The following is a 23,243-nucleotide window of genomic DNA, read 5'->3' on the forward strand; positions in this document are numbered from 1 at the left end:
GATAAGTGAATAAGTAAATAAATAAATACAAATAAATATATAAAGAAATTATTGTCAGTAACTGTAATGGCTGGTTTTATTAGGCATTTCTGTCTTCAAAGATATTTATGAACTCTTCTTCGGTGTTGGCATACATTTGGTCTTGATCTTGTTCCCATCCCTTCAGCCTATATTTGTAAATTTTCGTTGATTACCTGTTCATTTTTTCTCAAGGGACCAGTGATTTTTATCAATATGTTAAAATATGTCCCTTACATTATTTCAACACCAAATTACCTTTCGCCTCGTTTCTCTTATCTATACTCTAACCACGTCGTAAATACCATATCACTTATCCGTAGCACGCTAAGTATAGAACATCTTGTTATTCATCACCTTTTACAGCATCCACCTCGTCGCGATAATGAAATTCCTTATCACAAAGTATTAGCGGCTGCAAGACAATAAATATAAAAAAAAACAGCTTAAAAGATTACATTCTTAGCACTTCACTTCAATCATACTGACTTAAACTATCACTGACTACATTGTTACTCCTTCCTTTAGACATCATCCTGACAGCGCTGTATTTCTAATATTGACTCATAATAATCTCTTTCTATTATCTAACATTATTTGAAATATATTAAAATTCTATGTATTTTAGTTTAATTCTGCTACACAGTTTGTATTTCATTGTTTAATTAAAAGTTCATAGTCTTTTGCTGTGTAATTCATAAATAACTCTTGTATACACGTAACTCTTATCTAAATCAAACTGTTGAATTCTTTGTAGCTTGTAAGTTCATACATAATAATATGTATATATACTTTTTGCTGGTTGAGTGGAAGAGAATGCCTTACGGCCTTAACTCTGCCAGCTAAAATAAATAATAATAATAATAATAATAATAATAATTATTATTATTATTATTATTATTATTATTATTATTATTATTATTATTATTATTATTATTATTATTGACATGGTAGATCTTGTCGGTAACGAGAAATTTCATGTAAAAGAGTACCGATATTTCCGTCTTCTTTATACGCCGTCACAGATGTTTTCTTAAGAGTACAACACTCTTAGCCGTAAAAGGGTAATTTAGTTGCAGTCATTACAATAACCATTGCATAGTAGTATCAATATTTGGAATCGTCAAAAATAATTTCCATCGGATCGACCGATGAAGACTAATGCAAATAAAAATGCCAATAAACTTGGTACTGGAAGATAATTTATTAATAATAATAGGCCTAATAGAAAATACTATTATTATTATTATTATTATTATTATTATTATTATTATTATTATTATTATTATTTTCATTTCACGTAACAGAAGATATACTGAAACATGTTCCGTGGATTGCTACACGTGTCACCAGCATTCTTTCAAATGTCTTGACACCCCTGGTCGCGGCTCCTTGTAGCCACCGTTCTGTAGATTTAACTAACCCTCGTACAAGGTGAGAGGTTCGCCCGCTCTCACGAAGATCCTGTTGTCTTCCTCTCGGACAAAATAAACGAGGAGAAGAGAATCCGGCAGCTGTTCCGCTTCAGTCGATTCCCAGACTGCGAGGTGCACAGTGGCGAACTCTCGTGTTGTACTTCAGTACTAACCCTGTTCATTCTACGAGATCTTCAGATGAGTTCCCATTGAGTAATTAATCAATGCATACTGTATATTACATAAATACTTCCAAACATTAATATTCTGTAATGTGCTACACATTCTACAGGCATCTGATCTTGGGGACCAAAGCTGTAGTTAAAGTTGGTATTGAAATACATTCTGTAGGAAAGAATAGTGTCTTATCTTTCATCTATCGGAAAGATCTTGAAACTAGAATTAGCCGAACATGTCTGTTTTTTATTCAAATCAGTGAAGCATTCAAGTCCTTTTACACTAAAGAGACGTTACTAGAAGTTAGACTTGATGGATTCTTGCACCAAAGTTTGCAGCATATATTTATTTATGCAATGCATAGTTACTAAATCTCGACTTCGAAAAAAATTGGAACTTGACCGGTTTTTGCACCGAGGTCTTCACTTGGTGAATCAAAATTCATATACCTATTTTTCTAGAGTTTTAAACTTGTTTGATTGATGTTGTTCTGATATTTAATCTACACCAAGTAGAAATGACTATACAGGGTGTTAAAAATAACGTTTACAACGTTTCAGGGATAATGAAGGTAAAAACAAACATCTTTTGTAAGTGACAAAACTTTGAAAGATGCGCCGTTTATTGCGTACATAAGTGTTAGTGTAATCCATAAGGAATGAGACCAATTGTCGTTTTAGAGGTGGTGTTCAAACTGCCGTCCATTGAAGGCATTACACATCTGGTACCTTCGTACTATGGAGTGTCTGCAACGCTCAAAAAGGCTAACATGTTCAGCTTCAACAACGCGAGCAACTAAATCTTCTGCCGTATCGATCGGTGTCTTAAGATGTTTCATGTCTCCCCACAGTGGGTTAGGTCCGGTGATCGAGATGGCCACGGTACCCGGCCCATCCCTGCCAATCCAACAATCGGGGAATGTAGCATTTAGGTGGTTCCTGACACGACGATCAGAATGTGGAGGGACACCGTCATGCTGAAACCATATTCGTTCTCTGATGTTCAATGGGATATTTTCTAAAATTTCTGGTAGGACGTCGCGTAGAAAAAGAAAATAATTACCACCACGGAGAGTGTCAGGGACCCTTTTAACTTCTTGCAGGCACACTAGTACAAACAGAACTAACCAGTGTGTGTTGTGACGGAAGTCAAGCCATCTACACTTCTGGCCATCTTGCGGCAAAACGGCGCATCTAATAAAGTTTTGTCACTTAAAAAAGATGTTTGTTTTTACCTCCTATATCATTCCTGAAGGGTTGTAAACGTTATTTTTAACACCTTGTATAACACATCTGCATAATTGAGTAACAGTGTGTACACTAGGGTGAAATTTAAACTAACAGAATCATTCAACAAGTAGCTAAGTTGTATTGATACTCATGAATAATTGTTGATCATTAATATCGTGTCAACATGAATGGAAATCGAGAAATACCGTTATAAATTATTCACTAATTCCCATTATGTAAGCTGATATCTCTGTATTCATGAACAATTCAGTAGTCGTATTACTACAATTTGTTGAATGATTGTTTAGATTAATCCCATGTTCTGATGTTAGTTTACTATTATGGACATTTTCTACTACAAACTTATCTTTGTATACTTTCTCTCTGATTTACCATCTTCTAATTTAAATTATTTCGACGGCCCACTTCAAAGGGGAAACAACTCAAAATTTAAAATTTTGAGAAACCTGAATTTTAAGAATGATTATTAGAGGAGAAAAATTCGCTCGGCGCCGGGGATCAAACCCGGGTCTTTGGCTCTACGTATCAAGTGCTCTAACCACTGAGCTACGCCGAAGTTCACTCCACAGCACCGGATCGAATCCCACTCCTCTAGTGTTTCTCCCTTTGTGGCTTGACTCTAAGTTCGACATATTGACGTATTATTTTAAGTCAACTGCCAATATACAAGGAGTGCACTCAACTGAGTGACTTGGTGGCCGCGATTCCACAGTAATATGCATTGTTGGGCGAAGAATCCACGTAAAGACATTAATTTTTGGTCCTACAGAATATATGTTATGGTAACAATAATAATCAATAATAATAATTACACACTACTTGTAGGGTAAAGTTGCCGAATGCCGTGACATTCCTAATTCCGTGATACTTTTTTTAAACTGAATTTCAGTCAAAGATTTGCCGTTCGATCACAGCACCAGACATCTTTCTCGATAGAGTGCATCTTTCATCTACTTTTGAGGTATCTGTGAACTTCCTAGCAAGATACTCAATCCCGTGATATTCAGTGAAATAAACCTATCACGGAATTAGGGGTATCACGGCATTAGGCAACTTTACCCTACATCCATTGTTAATGCATGGTTTATTAGTAATGTTTTCTGTCCCAACTCTGTATAAGTCGCGTATAATAATAATAATAATAATAATAATAATAATAATAATAATAATAATAATAATAATAATAATACACGGTTTATTAGTAAGAACATAGGTATATAAGTACAGTTTAAGAGAAATGGATTACGGAAAGCCATGTCAAACACGTATATTGACAAAGTACGACACAAAGACCACACAAATGCTGGTTTTGTAATTTTTAAGTAGGTGCTTTTATTCTTCCTCAAACGTAATGCAAGAAGCTTTAGTATTTCACTATTATATAAACAACCTGCGTACCATTTTAGCAAACTTCTTTGTAACTTTGATAATGTATCATATCGTTTTGTAGTTATGTTGCAGCTCATAGAATTCAATTAGGCTCTTTCTGATGCTAGATTGTCACTAGAGATGAATAAAACTAACTGCTGCTCTCGCTCGCTGTGTTCGTGCATTTGTCTTTAGGATCTCGTCTCGTCATTCTCGTGCGCTTCGAGTCTCGCTCGTCATTCTCGAAATAGCATTTGGTCGGCGTGGAAGAATTTGGTAATTTTGAATAACATACATAATTGAAATAAGTAACATTACAAATGTTTAAATGAGACAAAAAGACAAAACACAACAGTATCTTAGTTATCAAAATGTTCTGGTTCTATTATATGATATTACCTATGGTTATATAAATAGAAAAAGAAAAACAATTCTCAAATAAATTTGCATTTCTAAGAAACAAAAAAATAACGTTAATATATTTTTACTTGAGATCGCACACTTGATCTCAAACATATGAAAAAAAATTCCTAGCCTTTTAATAAGGGCATAGTAATTAAATAAATATTGGGGAACGGATTATTATACAATGACAGGTAGAGATGATGTTTCAAATAGGCTACTTGATTGTTTATACATACATATATAACAGTTGCCAAAGTAGATAAAAGTTCAGTCAGGTACAAACAACTGTGGTGATTCAAGGCTGCTTGACGTTCGGGATTTCGAGAGGGATCAATCTCGACGTCTCGAAACACTCACAAGCGTCTTTACGTTAACGACGCGACGTATACAACATTGTCGTGCGGGTTTTCGCCTTTGAGGGCGCTGTTAGTCTTGCTTTCTCGATCGTTGTTCATCTCTAATTGTCACAATCTTCCCAATGAAGATTAGATCTAACGACTATGACTTACATTCATATTTTTGCGATGTGCAGATAAAACAATTTATGTCTCCTACATTCACGTGAAAGTCGGATAAATATATACGTCAGTGGCGTTAGCTGTGAGAATATATATTTACTGCAACTTCCGATTTTGTTGATTAGTCGCAGGCTCGATTACTTGTGCAACACCTATGCAAGGCCGTAAAGCCTCTGATTTGTAACAGTTGTTGGTTATATCAGCAGCTCCTAATGGTTTATTTAGCCACGTGGTGCTCTGCGTCATTACTGTTTAGCACTGAGTTACAATGTACTCCTCTAAAATTAACTTTGCTAATGACACAGTAAATAAATAGCATTCAATACAAAGGATGTCCAAAACCTCACGATACAACTTTAACGATAAGAGCACTCCCTAAAGTTCTGCATTGTAAGTGCACACTTGTGAATTATTTTAGGCGTAGGTTCTGGTATTTTTTTTTTTGTTTATTTTTCCTCAAATAACACGATTACTGCTTTCTTTCTTAATGTTAAGATTGTTATAACCAGGAGTGGAAATTACGCGTAAATTTTTTTTCTACATGACGTATAAAATCAGCCACGCCTCTACACACTCTTACGTAGCATCTCTGGAATTCTCTCCCTGACCATGTGGAGACTGTCGGACAATATAAAAATTCAAATTTAAATTAAAGAATCACATTCTAGTTCATGGAATTGCTTGTTAAACACCTGTGAAGTTGCGTAACTTCGGCTTAACTCATAACATACAGAGTGATTCAAGAAGATTTACCGTCACTCACGGAGCTTATTTCCGAAGACATTTTGAACAAAAAATTTCATATAAACAGTTGCCCTAATCTCAATATTTTCAGAGTTACACTAATTTGAAGCTGTTTGTAAAATACCATTATTTTTTAGTTTTAAAGGTGAAAGAATATTACAGATAAAGAATGAACTATTCAGGAGTATCATTTCTTTAATTAGCTAGTATTCTGAAGCTAAAAAGTATTGTGAATACCGTAGTTCCTTCGTACAGATTTTTTTTCTATTTTAGATTTTTAACCACAAAAAAAATATATATATTTTTTTACACATTCATCACAATAATGTTGTTACAAATCACGCCACTCTTGTAAATTCTTTAAGATTGTACATAAGGATGCATAATTAAACTGTAAAGAATATACAGAGTGTAACAAAATTTCTGGTACAGTGACAATTTTAGTTCTTTTTTTCAAATATTTGATGGTAAATATCACATTTTCAGCCAAATTATTAATAAAGGATTGCATCACACCACAATCAAGTAGTACCAACTCCTACACAATAAAATTTGGTCATGGTTCCTGAGGAAATGGAAACTAAACAAGAGAATAATTTTAACATACTGTTACAGAAACTTTTGTTACACTCTGTAGTTCCTAAAATTGTATGATTTGTAACAATTTTTGTGATAAGTGCGCAAGAATGGTGTAATTTTTAGTTAAAAATTGAAAAACAATATCTGTACAAAGCAAGTAACAACACATTTTTAGCTTCAGAACACTCGCCAATTGAAGAAATGATATTTATGAATAGTTCATCCTCTATTTGTGATATTTTTTACCCTTAAACTAAAGGAAAAAACAAGGTATTTTAATAACAACTTCAAATTGGTGTAACTCTGAAAATATTGAGATTAGAACACATGTTTACATGATATTCTTTGCTCAGAAATAAGCTCCGCAAGTGGCGGTAAATCCTCTTGAAACACTGTATAATAAAAATTGTAACTATGCTGTTCTTAGTTTTACCCTTCATATGCAAATTATTTATTATTATTATTATTATTATTATTATTATTATTATTATTACTGTTAGTTTAACTTCCTTTTCCATGCATTAGCTCAATGAGACCTCTATAGTCTTTTTTGACCCTGTTGAACCTCTATAGACATGGGTTCTGAATAAAAATACATGCAAACAACTAGCAGTATTTGAGAGGAAAATCTTAAGAAGGATATTCGGAGCAATTGAAACAGTGGATGGATGGAGAGCCAGATATAATAATGAGATATACGAACTGTACAAGGAATCGGATTTGGAGGCGCACATAAGATGTCAAAGACTGAGATGGTTGGGACACGTCACAAGGATGGAAACAACAAGGAAAGTGAAGATTGTCTTCAATAACAACCCAGATGGAACCAGATTAAGAGGAAGACCAAGAACAAGATGGTGGAACTGTGTACGAGTGGATGTGAATAGATTAGGAGTAAGGAATTGGAGGGAGTTGGCGATGGATAGAGAAGGATGGAAGAGAGCCATAGAGGAGGTTAAGGCCCACCTGGGCTGTAATACCAAATAAGAAGAAGAAGAAGAACCTCTATAGAGCTTTAATTTATTTTGTATTATTTTTGTCAGTGTTTTTATTTTTTTTGTATTTGTATGTGCTATCTGGTAGGATGGGAGATATGGCCCTGTGACCTTAATCCTATGAGACTAAATAAATAAATAAATTTAAAGTCGACGTAAAATGAGCAATCGATGTCATAAATGTAAAAATATAATGCATTCAAAATTTGTTTTAAATACAATAAATGAGGAATATTACTTTAGTACCGGTATACAAGCCAACAGCGATAATTACAGCGACATGCTAACACTACACCTCATACCCACAAAATTATTTCTACAAGTTCTTTGCTATTCACCAATCTATAACCTTGCGAAAGACATTCAAAACAACAATTTTCATCATACAGATTTTGTCCATCAGTCAGTTTCTCACCAGAAGACGGCATCTAACATTTATTAACCAACAAAAGAAGCTACCGAAAATTTTCTTCATGCGGATTTAGTCACTTTGTCAGTTTTTCAACAGAAATCAGCTTTTTCATCTCCTTATTTTAGATCGAAGTTATTATATAATTGAGAATTATAATTTTACATAATTCTGACTTTGTTAATTTTCTTTTATTCCGATGAATAGGTGGTCCTATTCCCAGGAGCAAATTAAAACACGAACTGTAAAATTTGCTTTTTGTCGTAATGTTCTATTCTTTATTTTCCTTATAATAAAATATTAATCATGTCCTGTTATAATAGGGCTATTTAATGTGTAAAACTACAATTTGCAGTTTATCAGTGACAACACTAAATTTTATTTTCCATATTACAATGGATAAAGTGAATAGTACTAGCTTTGAGAGATGTGTCAGCAATGACGGATAATCATGAATAGTAAATAGGTTTATTTGTGCAGTAGTTTCTAACGGTGGAACAGCTTCTAATAATATATAGACAGCAGTCCAGAAATTATGTTTCCCTAGGGACGTTTACAGAAAGAAAATCGCTATCACAGCTGTGCGGAACTACATCGAGACATATGTTTACGCGGAAATCATCTGAAGGAGAGGATCGACTGAAATGACACCAAGGTATCCAGACTTCACTCCTATGGATTTTTTTTAGGCCCAGTCAAAGATAAAGTGTAGGAACGAAGCTAAAACCACTGAACCACATGAAAGGGACCAGGTAGGCTGAATTGAATTGAAATTTAAATTTTTTGCATGTTCTAATTCCTTGGCATTTCAAAATTAATATTCTGCAATTTCAACTATGAATTTCATCGGGAATATTTTTAAATAGTTTTGTGAATGTTAAGAACAGTAGAAATTGTTCACTTAAAATATTTAAAGTCATTTTTTTTCTCTTCGATATTTTTTAAACTTTGAGTACGCTCAGTGCTGAAACTATTAAAGATAGAAACATAATTTTTTTCCTGGTTAATGTCTGTCATATGTGTTATTTCTGTTGAATGTTAATTAGTCTCCATCATATGAAAACTGGAAAAAAATAGGCCTATATAAAAATGTAAAAATTTTAGACATTTGGAAAGAAAATTAAGGAGAAATAACAATAATGAGTAACAGCAATTCTATTGCATTTAATAGACAGACAGAAGTCTCAATAATGTTGTCATAAAATTTCAATTTTCTATCTTGAATAGTTTAAGAGCTGAACGTACCAAAACTTGTAAATTAAACATAGTCAAGAGAGGAGGTATCCGGTCCCATTAAAGCAACTATCCAACAAACCTTTCATGAAATTTAGTCAGACCGTTAAGATGTAATATTATTAACAGATTCTGAAGATGGCCTCCAACGTTCTGTTTTCCAATTACATCTCATTTCTGAGGAATACTGGATGGAAATTTCAATTAATAAAACTAAAGTAATGGGATTCATCGGAAAACATTATCTCCGCAGGAAAATTTGCCTTTATAATAAACCAGTAGAACAGGTCTCATGTTTTAAATATTTGGGTTATTATTTGAGCTATGGACAAGAAAAAGATATTTCTACAAAACTGAATTACTTTAACTATGAATGAATATCATTAATAACATTTTCAAACCTTCTCTTGTCCAAAAACACACTAGAATTAAAGCCTATAAAACACTGGCGAGAACTGTTCTCATGTATGGAAGTGAAGCTTGGACCTTACGTAAATGTGATGAACACCGAATCACTGCCAATGAAATGAAGTATTTAAGAAGAACTGCTGGCTATGCTAGATTAGACAAGAAGAAAAACTAGCATATTTTGAAAGAATTAAATATTGATCTAGTCTTAGAGAAAATTCAAAATTATAGACAGAAATGGAAATCTCATATACTCAGAATGACTGCAACAAGGATATCACGCCAAGCACACTAGTAATGCCCCACTTCGATTACTGTGATTTTCTACTGACTGACCTCAATGTCAACCAGTCGCAAAGGTTACAACGTGTTCATAATTCTTGTGGTCGCTTCGTCTGCGATGTCAGTCGCGCTGACCACATTACCCCATCCTTCCAAACTCTAAACTGGATACGGCTTAACGAACGTAGAAATTTTCATTCTCTTGTTCTCCTTTTCCAAGTCCTTCACACTTCTACACCTACCTACCTTACCTCCCGTTTCAGTTACCTGTCATTATATCATAATCTCTTCACACGCGCGCAAAACAGCAGCATACTAGCCATACCAACACATGAGACATCATCGTATTCATCATCATACACAATCTCGCTCTCGCGCTTGTGGAATACCCTACCCAGAGACATCAGAGACTGTCGGAATTTAGTAGCGTTCAAAAGCAAGCTTATTAAGCATTTTCTTACTGAGTAGAGTAGGTTTAATTTTTACTTAATCAATAAAAGAAATGTTTCTCTCTTCTTAACTTTTACAATAAACTGTCTAAATTTTATTAATCAGTTAATCTTTTAGTACTTTGATTTTTATTGTATTTGTAAATTTAATAGACCTATTAATTGTAATTATAATTATAATTGTATTCTTAATATTGTAGTTGTAATCCCCTGGTAGAGGGGAAGAGAAGGCCTGATGGCCTTATCTCTACCAGGTTAAATAAATAAATAATAATAATATGAATACATTACCGCCCTTTAGGAACAAGATCTTTGGGCTGTTCGCTGAAACGATGGAGAGAGACCGTAACAGGCCACCAAGCTTAATACGTGATAAGAAGAAGAAGAAGAAGAAGAAGAGTCTCATTTTATGCAACACAGAAATACAACTCTATACTTTATGAACACACATTTATAATTCGAAAATTACTCCATACGTTCGTGGACAAAGCCTGAGGCGTTAGTCTTAATAGTCTCTGGATCACACAAAGTCTTATTTCCACTTCTGTAATTGCTACTAGCAGAAGTTTCTATCTACTTACATTCTGTAGAGACTTCAAATAAGCTGGAATACTGATAGTAAGAATCTTCTGAGTCTCGTAGCACCAAGCAGCGGGTCCTGAAAGTAAAAAGCAAAAGTTAAGAATACAAACAGCATACAGCGAACAGTTCGGCTTTTATAATAGCAGAGCCGCACTCTGTCGTTAAAATGTAAGGACTCTTTGGAGATAAAGTAGCGCCGTCGGCGTCGGGTGTGGGACACTGCAGAGGTTTAAATAACGCGTTATTTTATCGCCTGGTAGGCAGAGCAATAAGAATTCTACAGTCTGTTACTACTAAAGAAGTCGGACAACAAAAAGTAACGTAAATAATTTCATATATTTTGACGTCATAGAGTCGGGCTTTCGTCTTCTTTTAATATCGCCATTTTATGAATTTCCAATAAATAAAAAAGACTAGTAACAGTAAAGATATTGAATTAAATCTCCGGTAAAGAATTCTGTATCGTCGTCTCTTCTACATTTTGTGTAGTACCACAGTCTAGTAGGCCTATATACAGTCACGAAGCTTGAGTTATGAGGGTGCTAGAAACAATAGACTGTGCAGGTAATATTTCGCATTGTCTGTAATGAGGTGATATTAGCGATCCTAGTGGTTAGCAACTATCTATGGATGCGTATTTACTACGTATTGAGCTTCGTGACTGTATATACTAGACTGTGGTAGTACCTATAAAGACATATTTTTCAGTTAATAATAGAGGGTACTGCTTGTCCAATGTGAGAGGTGTGTAACGTAGGTTATGTTACTATGAAAATGGGTCAAAGTCCTGCCATCTGCCCGAAAAATGCGGAACCGAACCACGCAAGTAAGTAGTTAGGCATTAGAAACATACATACACACATTTAGCTAGCCAATGTCTCCATATTCTTCGAGTTCACAATATGCCAATATTTTTGGAAAATTGTTCTTCCATTCCCAAGTAGTTTTGTATTCGTCTCTCTTCCCATTAATTATTATATTTATTTGTCCTCATATTTGTTTGGTGTCAAGGCGATTAAGACAGTCATGACCTCATCTCTGCAAATTCTGTAAGTTTCTTAATCTGTTCATTTTCCATTTGCTACAATGTTATCATGATAAAGAGATAATATATGTAATATTTTTTGGGTCATACAATGTTAAAATATACACATTTAATTTAAGAGGCTTATCTTTTAACAAGTATTTGAGTCATTAAATATTCTAATCTAATACAATAACTTGTTCACGATCTCCAGCTAACATGAAGAATATGATATTAAATATGCATAGAGTAAGGGAGGGTATTGTCGGATACCATTTTGATGTTTCAAAATAAAGGCAATTAAAAAAAGTTAGAACTGGAATTACTTAGTATTATAATAACCTCTTGGGGTTCCTGCAGATTGTACATAAGTATTAGGTAATTTACATAATATGTATTTGCTGTATAACTTTCAAAGACAAAACAGAAATAATATCATCACTGACAGCATGGGAAGCTAATGTCGGACACATTAGACATTATTATGTAAGAGGTGTGATAATGCATTTAAAATAATATATTGCATATCAGAAAATATTACAATAGTGTTCTGTTTAGCCAACTGATATGCAAGCCTTTTAACATCATTTCTGGTTCATCCAAAATATTTTCTCTCCATCATTAACACATAGTCAACTATCTTCTCTTCAAGTGAAGCTGGGAGTATTGGTTTTCGTCCAAGTTTCGATTTAACGGCTTTGGTGGGCTCAGAGTTGGACCGTACATAATCAAATAATGTTGATCGAGGTACATTGAATCTTTTGGAAGCAGCAAGATAGCCCATTCTTTTCTCCCGTACTGCGACAATGGCATTTACCATATCTTCAGACTTCCATTTTTTTAGACTGAATCTCTTTTTTCTTTTACTTTAGGCATCTAAAAATATCAGAAGAAGAAACAATTCGTTACTTCATAATATTCGATTAATTAGAAAATTAATTACTTACATTAATTAAAAATACCCATGAGTAAAAATGTAGTGGTTTGTTATAGAAAACATATAAATGGGTTTAAGGCAGCTTTTATATAGCGAGCAGCATTGAAAGACAGCCGACAATGCCCTCGGCTAGTATCCGACATTGCCCTCGGCTAGTATCCGACATTGCCCTCAGCTAGTATCCGACATTGGCCGACTCTTCACAAACAGTAAAACAAGCCAACTGCATGAAACATGTTGTCGATAGCATTTCTGCAATTAGAGAATTAAGAAGCCTTATCTATGGTATATTAAACAGTGCATACCATGTTGTGTAAATATAAGAATAACTTGTAACGAATAAATCACATTACTTACCCTCAAAAAGTTTTTTTTTGCAGTCACGTTGAAAACACGCTATTCACACACAGTGGAGCACTCAACAGTAATGGCTATTCATGCAGATGTTCGTCTACTTGTAGAGAACGTAATGCATTATTTTCACATCAGATTGCACCATTCGATGGAAAAGAAATATGTTATCCGAGATTATCCGACATTACCAGACCTATCCGACAATCCCCTCCCTTACTCTATTTATTACATAGTTTGTTGCTGTGTTTTAGTATACTTTTTAGAAAATATTTTTAAATGTATTTATATATTCTAACTAATTAATTTGTGTACTTTAACATATATTATGCAATTTAGGTACAAATATCTTTGTCTGAAGATGCCCACAGCAGGGCGAAAACGTTCATAAGAAAAATAAATTTGTTAACAAAATATTTTTAAGTTAACATCATAATAAGTCAAGACGGAAAATAAACAAAAACTATATTATTTCCTTATCATATTCCGACTTATTTGACAATCTTTTTAAAATGTATTCAAAATTTAAATTAATTGTTATCATATGTATCGATGTATTGAATATGAATGAGGTCTCGCCCACCTCATTGCATATTACATGACTAGTGTGAACTAGTCGGTTTGTTTTATTGCCATTAAGTACGAGAAAAATTCGTACCGGCACCGGGAATCGAACCCAGGACCTCTCAGCTGTGCGCGCTGAGTGCTCTTAACCAACTGAGCCATGCCGGGACACGCTCCACGACGCCGGCCGAACTCCTCTCGTAGTATCGTGTTACGGCCTTACTACCTGCATTTAAGACGATACACGTCATATATATACAGGAACGCATATTAAATGACTTTATGACCATATTCAACAACAGTTTCAGAAAACTGTTAACATTATATATGCGGAACACGAATCACGCAAGTAAGTAGGTAGGCATTTGATACATACACGCATTTAGATAGCCAATATCCCCCATATTCTTCGAGTTCACAATATGCCAATATTTTTGGAAAATTGTTCTTCCATTCCCAAGTAGCTTTGTACTCGTCTCTCTTCCCATCAATCATTTTATTTATTTGTCCTCATATTTGTTTGTTTATCAAGGCGATTAAACCTGTCACTGACCTCATCTCTGCAGATTCTATAAGTTTCTTAATACATCTGTTTATTTTCCATTTGCTACAATTGTCATCATGTTGTAAAACTTAAGTTTCGTTTTCTTTAGCTCCCTGACTCAGTATATTAATTCTTACATAGCCACAATTTTAGTATCCTTATTACATCCAGGGATAAATTAAGGACGCCTTTATTACGTTGTGTGATACTTTATAGCTTTATTTTGCACCTTAAAATATTTCAAAGTATCACGCATGCTTCATTAATGAAATAAAATTATAGATTTTGCATTAATTTGATCTTGTGTTGATTGGTACAGAATACAGTATTTCACTCTCCAACAAAATGAGTTCTATGCTTGTTCTTGTATTTGGAAAACAAACAGAAATTTTAATTGTTTGAATCAAATATGGTAAAGGTGCCTAATTCCGTGATATCCCTAATCCCGTGATAAAATTTAAATTGACTACCATAGAGTTGTGGTCTCTGACTTTTCAATCAATCAATCAATCAATCAATCAATCAATCAATCAATCAATCAATCTATCAATCAAACTCCTGTATCTCCTCATGAGGAGCATAGGGCATTCACAAAGTGCCTCCATCGGACCCTATTTGTAGCCAATTTCTTCTCTGACTTTTAAGTTTTTGAAATACCAGGAGATGTCTTCTTTTCAATTCTATTGACTACCCGCCTTTTGAATAGAAGCAGTCGACTGCAGAAGCTTTTGTTCAGTGAAAGGTGGTTGACCAGTAAGTTTTTCTTTCTCTTATGGCCGCTCCTGAAGAAACATTTTATATTTGAGGTAAGAATTAATATAGCTTTATAAAAATGATATATTACTGTAGATTAAAGTCAGCTGAATCAATGTGAATGATTATTTAAACATTGTGAGACAATAAAAATACTAAGGAGCTTTCCAATTTTCGGATTTATTTTCATATTTCTCCTTCCTGGCTCAGTAAACCAGTGATGCCAAAGCTAAATTGTGAAAATTAATGTCTATGAAAGAAAATAGTTCGTGAAAAAAAAAATAGAAATAAGTTATAGAAAATATCAATTATAATTATAATAAAATAATAGGGCATATATTTAACTTAATTAATGCAGTTAGGAATATAAATAATGAGGAATAATTGCGTTATAATTCAATTTATTCAAATTTAATTTTGTATTGAATTTAACTTTCAGTTTATTTTGTTTATAATATATTAATATGTTACACAAGTATTTTCTATGAAATTTGACTCTTAGGCCTTTTTTGTTTTTTCAAATACACGTTTGTTTTCTGAGCAGTTAATGAGGATTATTTTATTATCACGGAATTAGGATATCACTCACGGAATTAGGAAACCACTATCACGGAATTTGGATCCCTGTCACGGATTTAGGAGCCACTGTATAAGAATGAAGAATCATATATTATATAACAAACTTGTGAAACGGTTGACACTGAATGTTGTAAAAACTGTAGCTAAAGGTCCAAATAACGTCATTCAGGTGTTATTTGAAAATTTTTATTACAATTTTAGAATAAATATAGACTTTATTAAATATGTCTCGGAATTAGGCAACTTTACCCTACTATTTCTTCTTGAGACGATGCGTCATCATCTGAATGGTTTGTCCTTACCTCGTACCAACATTAGACCATCTTACATCGATAAATCGGGAAATACATGTTGCCTCCCGAGAAGTCTTAAGATATTAAACCGTCTCCTATGAAGATTTTTATTTTATGAAGCGCACAATGGGTTATTTGTTCCTAAGTGCCCCTGTCGCTGTCTACGTCCTCAGTAAGAAGAAGATTCTTTCAACAACAGGCGTCCCTGATCTTATGTTCAGCATGATGTATGGTGAACCCGAAGACATCACAGGAGAATTCCAAGATATAGGTCAAATACCAAGTCTCGTAGATTGCAGATAAATCTCCATCGTCGCCAGTAGGTGGTCTCTTGGTTAGGAACCGCACGCGCTAGCCATTGAGCAGTAGTGGCGTACAGAAACATTGTACTGAGTATATTAAAACTTCTAATTTTATTGAAAGTGAAAGATAAATTAACCGATCTGACAGTAAAAACATAATTTTGCTGAAAAGCCGGGTGTAAAGGAATTTCGAGGTGTTATTTTTCTATTAGATTATCACAATCTGAATATCTAGGAAATGTATTTGTCTCGTCTTACATTTGTTTGGTCAACTGTCCGAAGACAGATCTGAACCTCAGAACTGATACCAACATGGCCCCGCTTATGAGGCAACTAGGAGGAGATGATGAGGTAGGGTGGTCAGTTTCTTTCCCCCTCCATTGAATATAACGCCGATTATCTACATTTTACACTAATCAGACTTCACATGCATACAAATAATTGTTTTCCTCTGAAACATATCGTCAATTGAGATGTAAAGTCTGTATGTAAATATGAGCCAGAACTCAATCAGAGATGTCGTTTTACAGCGGTGACAAGTATAATAAACATTAACAACTACAGGGTGATCCGTTTGGTTATGGATAAAATAAAAAACCCTAAAATATTTACTACTGAACTTTATTCGTTGAGACTTTGTGCATACAACACTGAAAGATGGGAGATTACTCAGAGGTCAACGTGACCCCCATTGCGCACCCTGCACAACTCATAACGGTGATGCAATTCAGTCCATGTCCGTTGCAACATAATAGGGGTGATTTGTTGAAGAGCTTGAGTAATTTTTACAGTTAGATCATCAATTTTCCTGGGTTTCTGTGAACAGACAATGTCTTTAACAAAACCCTACACGAAGAAAGTCCACACCTGTGGAGTAACGGTCAGCGCGTCTGGCTGCGAAACCAGGTGGCCCGGGTTCGAATCCCGGTTGGGGCAAGTTACCTGGTTGAGGTTTTTTCCGGGGTTTTCCCTCAACCCATTACGAGCAAATGCTGGGTAACTTTCGGTACTGGACCCAGGACTCATTTCACCGGCATTATCACCTTCATATCATTCAGACGCTAAATAACGTAGATGTTGATACAGCGTCGTAAAATAACCCAATAAAATAAAAAAAAAATACACGAAGAAGTCGGGAAGGGTTAGATCTGGGAAGTTTGGGGGCCAAGCCAAGAGATGGTTGCTTTTTAACACAGAACCTGTTTCTGCAAATGTTCGATACCACAATATTATGGAATCGTATTTAGGTACATTACGCACACCATAATCACGTCGAAATTCCCTTTAAACTCTTTTAACACTCTCAAATTTAGCATGCCAAAGAACACATTGTGCCCGCTGTTGATTTGTAGTAGCCATTTTAATCATCTAGGATTTTCATTTGTCCTTTCAGATTATGCATTGTTGATTGTCATATATGGAAACTCCCATCTTTTAATCATAATAAAACCAGCAAGAAATTTTTCCTACTATCATAATAGCTTTATAATAATAAATTAATATTACCCATACCCAAACGAATCAGACTATAGGTCTGTATCTTTCAGAAGAACAAATGTCAAATCGTAGGAGTAAGCATTTGAGGAAACACAACATCCAAGTTTTTTTCAAGATCAGACGTATGAAGTTGTGTACAGCTACGGAATTAAAATTTGGAGCGAGTCTTAATGGGAGTCCACCTGTATGTAGGCAATAATTGAAGGGTTCGGAACCATAGTGGGCCAAGCGCCATTAATTAAAAACGAGAAAGCAAGGGTTAAATTTAAGTAAATACTATAATTTAACGAAGATTGACATATAATTTAGTTTTAATGTGCACACTTTATATTATTTGCTATATGTTTCATTGAATTATGGTAAGCACTTAATTTTAACCCCTGTTTTCTCCGTTTTTATGTATGGCGCTTGGCCCACTGTGGTTCCGACCCCTTCAATTTCACGACTGTACACAAGTAGCATATATACATGAGCTCTTATTTACTGCACATGCGCAGTGTATTGTAAGCGAAACATACAATAAGATAGCTCCAAATTTTATTTCCGTGTCTGTACATTCAAGAAATGTAATTTTCATGCATTTTATATTCCGCAGATATGATGTCAATTCGTGTAAATATCGTCATGTACTATATTTGTGAATCCAAATAAGTATTAAGCCACATGCATTTCAGAAAGAAAATTATGAGGTCTCTTCAAGTTGTATGGTATATTTGAAAAACATAAATAAATAAATAAATTTAGCTTCCCTTATGAAAAGGTTGCCATATTTGACAAAGAGTATTACATATAATTTGGAAACACACCTAAAAGGTAAAATGATATACATTTGAAACGGTTAGGGAATCGAATATAAAAAATGTCAGAAAAATGTACACCTAAGTAGTGTTTGTGCTGATTTACAGTTAAGAAAGGGGAAAAAAATCATCAGATATACCGCGAGAAAAATAATAGTAGCTACGGATTTATTGGGATTGATATCTAAGCCAATTAACAGCCATCGGTTAAGATAACTTGAAATTTCCATTATCACTCCCATACAAATGATTTCTCAATATCTGAGCCGATACTTTGAGGGCACTAATGGCTATTTCCTTCACAATGCTGTGTGTTAGCCCCAGGTTTTTACATTTGTTGGCAAAGAAGGAGGGTATGGTACCACGTGCTCCCACCATCAGACCTATTACATCAATGTAATATATGATAACAAGGACAACAAATATCAAGTATTTTAGATAAGACATACTCAGCAGGCATGTTGTTTACATATCAGTCCTCCAGTTTCCAAAACAGAATTTCCAATTGTCATAGCACTGAGGAAGGAAGTCATACAATATTTTACTGGGTTTGAGCGCACTGTTTGTGATACGAGAAGAGGAAAATGATGATTTCATAGTACTTTAAGGGTCGCATGGTGTGTTTAGTTTTTTAACGTAAAGGGAAATTTGACGAGAGAGTAGTGCCACATCAGTGATTTCTCTAATCTTCTATTTTCACAGGAAATGAACATCCAGTACTCCTCAAAGAGGGATTTTTCTCCTCTTGTCGGGAAACTCGAGAAGCCTAGTGCGTGGAGCACAAGACGGCACGCATTTCTATTCAGTCGCACAATGGCGAGAGTCAAGTTGCTTTGTAAACATCAACACAGAAGAGGTGCCCATTGCCGCGAAAGCCTCTCTTGAGAGATATCGGGCGAGTTATTTCTGAACCAAAGCTGTCCTACCTTCTCTAACTTTTGAGGGAAAAAATTAGATTTTATGGAAATAGGATTAGTCAACAGCGGAACTTCACGCTTCACATATGTTACACAACTATTACTTTCAATTGACGCGTCATATAAGCAGCAAAAACCTATTGAGTAACGTCATATAATATCCTGAATCATGAATAATTTGTGAATATAGATATCACTATTCTCCGCGGCAAATCTCCTGCATATGAGGAGAACCAATCAGAGATCGCTGCGGAATTGTAATATAGATGGTTTGTGCGAAAGAGTGATGTCTCGAGTAAGAGAGAGACGGTGATACCGGAGCCAGAGGGAGGAAGAAATCAGTTTCTCGCTGCGTTAAACGTTTATCACATAGTAGCTCCTAAGATAGACAATCAATTGCGCTGTAATTTTTTTAATTATTTAATTTAAATATTATACATTTAATTTCTTCGACACAAAAAACCCTACAAGTAGAACTAAGCATTTTTTATTTGAAAGGGCAAAATGCGTCACAACTGCTGAAAAAATACAGCCTTAATTATGGCCTAAACATGTTTAATAATTTTATTTTAAAGTACCGGTATCTTTTTTATTAAAAATTATGACGCATAAATTTAAATTAGAATTAGGAGATATTTAGAATACATAATTTTTAAGTAGGTTATTTTACGACGCTTTATTAACATCTTCGCTTATTTAGCGTGTGAATGAGATGAAGGTGATAATTCCGGTGAAATGAATCCGGGGTCCAGCACCGAAAGTTACCCAGAATTTTCTCAATTGGGTTGAGGGGAAAACCCAGAAAAAACCTCAACCAGATAACTTGCCCCAACCGGGAATCGAACCCGGGCCACCTGGTTTCGCGGCCAGACTCGCTGACTGTTACTCCACAGGTGTGGACTACATAATTTTAAATTATTATTAATATATTATATTTTTTTATTTATTTTATGTATTTGTTTAAATGATAGGTGAATGTCTGAGAGAAGCATAGGAAAAAACTCGAAATCAAAATCTTTTTTGGAAACAGAGACAAAAAACAGAAACTTCGAAGTGATCTGTTCAAAATAGATATTTACATCTTTAAAAGTTGGTAAGCGGAAAACATTTTTGTTTTTCACGTTAGTTGGGGGGGGTCGAAGTGAGAGAAATGTTGAAAACAAAATGGAAATTACTTTTAAAAGTTATTTCTACTCACAATTCTTTACCGGCTTCCGAGTTACGGCTAGTTAAAGGGTCATTTTCGCTTCGTCGAAGGACTCAAGACTGTCTTTTGTCTGTTAAAAGAGGAAGAACGCTGGAATATTAAACAAATAAATAAATAACTCGTAAACTCTAAATCAATTGTGCTGGTCTGCGTAAAACACAAACTTTTGTCTCTCTTTTATCATTAACACTTGCTTTACTGAACGACAAGGTGTAACAGAAATATTATTTCACATGAACGAGAAATGACCAGATTTTTGTGGAAGTATAAAATTCAGAGGAAGAAGGATAAGAGTGTGTCAGCTTGACCGTGTGTGTTTGTTTTCTTGTATCTACTTGTCTTGAGTGATGCAGGCGTTCTAAACAATAGCGCTCTTCCTCCGGAATGCGTTAAGATCGGACACTGCGCTATAACCCATATTAATCTTTCCGCAATGGAACTCTGGACCATCAGTTTAGCACAGCCATCGTCAACTGGCCTGCATACTAGTTCGGAGCGCCGAGACGCTGGCTGAGGAGGTAGTAGTGTGCAGTGTGTCGAGCCAAGCCAACGCATCCCATCACAGAAGCCAACTCTCTGACCATAATTTACAATGTCTTCTTCGATTGTGTTCTACACGAGCATTGACACCTAACATTGACCAGTTAGTGAGGGAAAAACGAATTAAAAAATCCAGGAAAAGCAATCCTAATGATCAGCGAAAATAATTTTTATCATTTGTTATTTACATTGTAATAAAATAATTTAGGTCTACTTCAGTCTTGTAACAGAAACGACAATATGTTTCATATGTTATACATAATAACAAATAATTTGTTCTGTGATATATAGTGTCAGATAAAAAATGGATAATTAATTTTATTTTATTGACGACACTTGAACAAAGGTAGAGGATGGCATGATTTAAATATTACTAATGGATTCGATTTGTTTAATATTTTGTAGGTCTGTAAGTTCTCAATTACTTTAATATGAGAAAAGAACTACTGTATTTACTTTCAAAACTGTTACAATACATAACGGAAAAATACAACTTGTTTCTTGTTTTAAACTGAAAAGTGATTTACTTATTACACAGTTCCTCTTAAAATAAATTAAGTACATGCTTCTTCTGTGTTTATTTTCATTGTAACTATTAGAGACTGATTAAAAGGGTTGAACAAGTGAACGAACGCCACTGCCATCACCTGATTCCTTCCCCCCACCTCCTGCTGCACAGTTGATGTCTAAGGGATAGAACTGAGCTAGCGAGCAAACTGTGTCTGCACCATACAGTACTGAGATGACGACTCCTGGTTTAGCATATCAACTTTGTAATAGGCAACTCTACTGTGCAATTGCTTAAAGAATATAACTATAATATCTGAACGTATTCTCCTTAAATGGACGTCAGATTCCATGGGTATCAAATGAGGATACCAAATTCTTTTTCCGCTCTGTCGAAGTCAGATGAATGTAATAAACTGCGTAGTTTCGGTAACGTTCTGTGAAGAGATCGCGAGATTAAAGGAAAAGAAGATACAGGGCCACGTAAAGGCGGACTTAAAGACTCGTTTGCAGTCCAAATGTCCTCTTGAGGATTGAAGTCCACGGCCTGCGTCAAGAGTCGCGTCACAAAGGAGTGGAAGTGACGCCATGCAATTTCCACAGCTGGATCAATATTTCAGCTTCTCTCAGTGTAAAAAACCTTTTAATTGTTCCAAAGATAAGTAGTATGTAAAATACCATAATTTAGCTCTTTGTAAACAAGTTCTAATTTTTTGTGGAATATTAAATTTAACAAGGTATTCAAAGCATTCTGTTTTTTCTCTGCCAGGAAGATATCAAGAGTGCTTAAGTATCTTATGTTACATTCTCTGTTCCGAAACTGTGAAATATTCACTTTATTCACTCACATTCTTGGTTATCAACAGGCTTCGCATTTTTGTCACGCTAAATTTATCGAGGAATAAAGCCTTGTACGGAGGAAATTCAAATAACTGGCGCTCGCTGCATAAGTGGCGGTACAGTAGGCCTACGGCGATTGTAAATAATGGAGCATATCATGACAACACTGCAACTTAATTTTAATGATTGGCACAATCGAAACGTTTTGAAGAAATATGTTTGCCTCGTCAGTGATTACAATATTGCATTTCAAAATTAATAATAATTAATCTGATAATAAATATACAACACAAGTTTTATATACTCATTCAGGGTCGTTTGAAAAGATCGGAAACAACCCTCCGTATATGGCTTGTATTTTAACTTATTGGTCGTCAATTTATTGGCAAAAGTTCAACTGCTGTAACATCAAAGGATCATAGCCTGGAGCACAAAGAAATGAGTGTCTCTCTTACAAAAAACGTTATTTCTTATGTAGTACATAACCTACGTCTGTCTGCAAATATGATGTTGGAATAGTAGCATGGTAAACGAAGTGCTCGTTTTATCGAAAGCAATTCTCGCAGAATTTGTGAAAGTTTTGTAATAATAATAATAATAATATTTATTATTATTATTATTATTATTATTATTATTATTATTGTTATTAATTTTTTATTAATGCCTGGTATTTCACTGTTCGTCATTCATCTATATCAGGCCTGCACAAGGTTTGCGCTCTCCGAGCCGGCTCACAGCTCATGAGCGGAATGCAGATAT

The 23,243-nt window shown here is 34.6% G+C and overlaps 1 protein-coding gene across 2 annotated transcripts in view; it reads right to left on the reverse strand.

Annotated features, from left to right (window-relative positions):
- LOC138708970 (protein O-linked-mannose beta-1,2-N-acetylglucosaminyltransferase 1-like) overlaps positions 1 to 23,243 on the reverse strand; it is a 232,838-nt gene that overhangs the window by 165,084 nt on the left and 44,511 nt on the right. For both annotated transcript variants that reach the window (XR_011334801.1, XM_069839378.1), the window contains exon 2: positions 10,832 to 10,908. The gene's annotated coding sequence lies outside the window, so the exon portion shown is untranslated. The remainder of the gene's footprint in view (positions 1 to 10,831; positions 10,909 to 23,243) is intronic.

The sequence above is a fragment of the Periplaneta americana genome, chromosome 11 (genome assembly GCF_040183065.1).
Source record: "Periplaneta americana isolate PAMFEO1 chromosome 11, P.americana_PAMFEO1_priV1, whole genome shotgun sequence".
NCBI classification, from domain to species: domain Eukaryota; kingdom Metazoa; phylum Arthropoda; class Insecta; order Blattodea; family Blattidae; genus Periplaneta; species Periplaneta americana.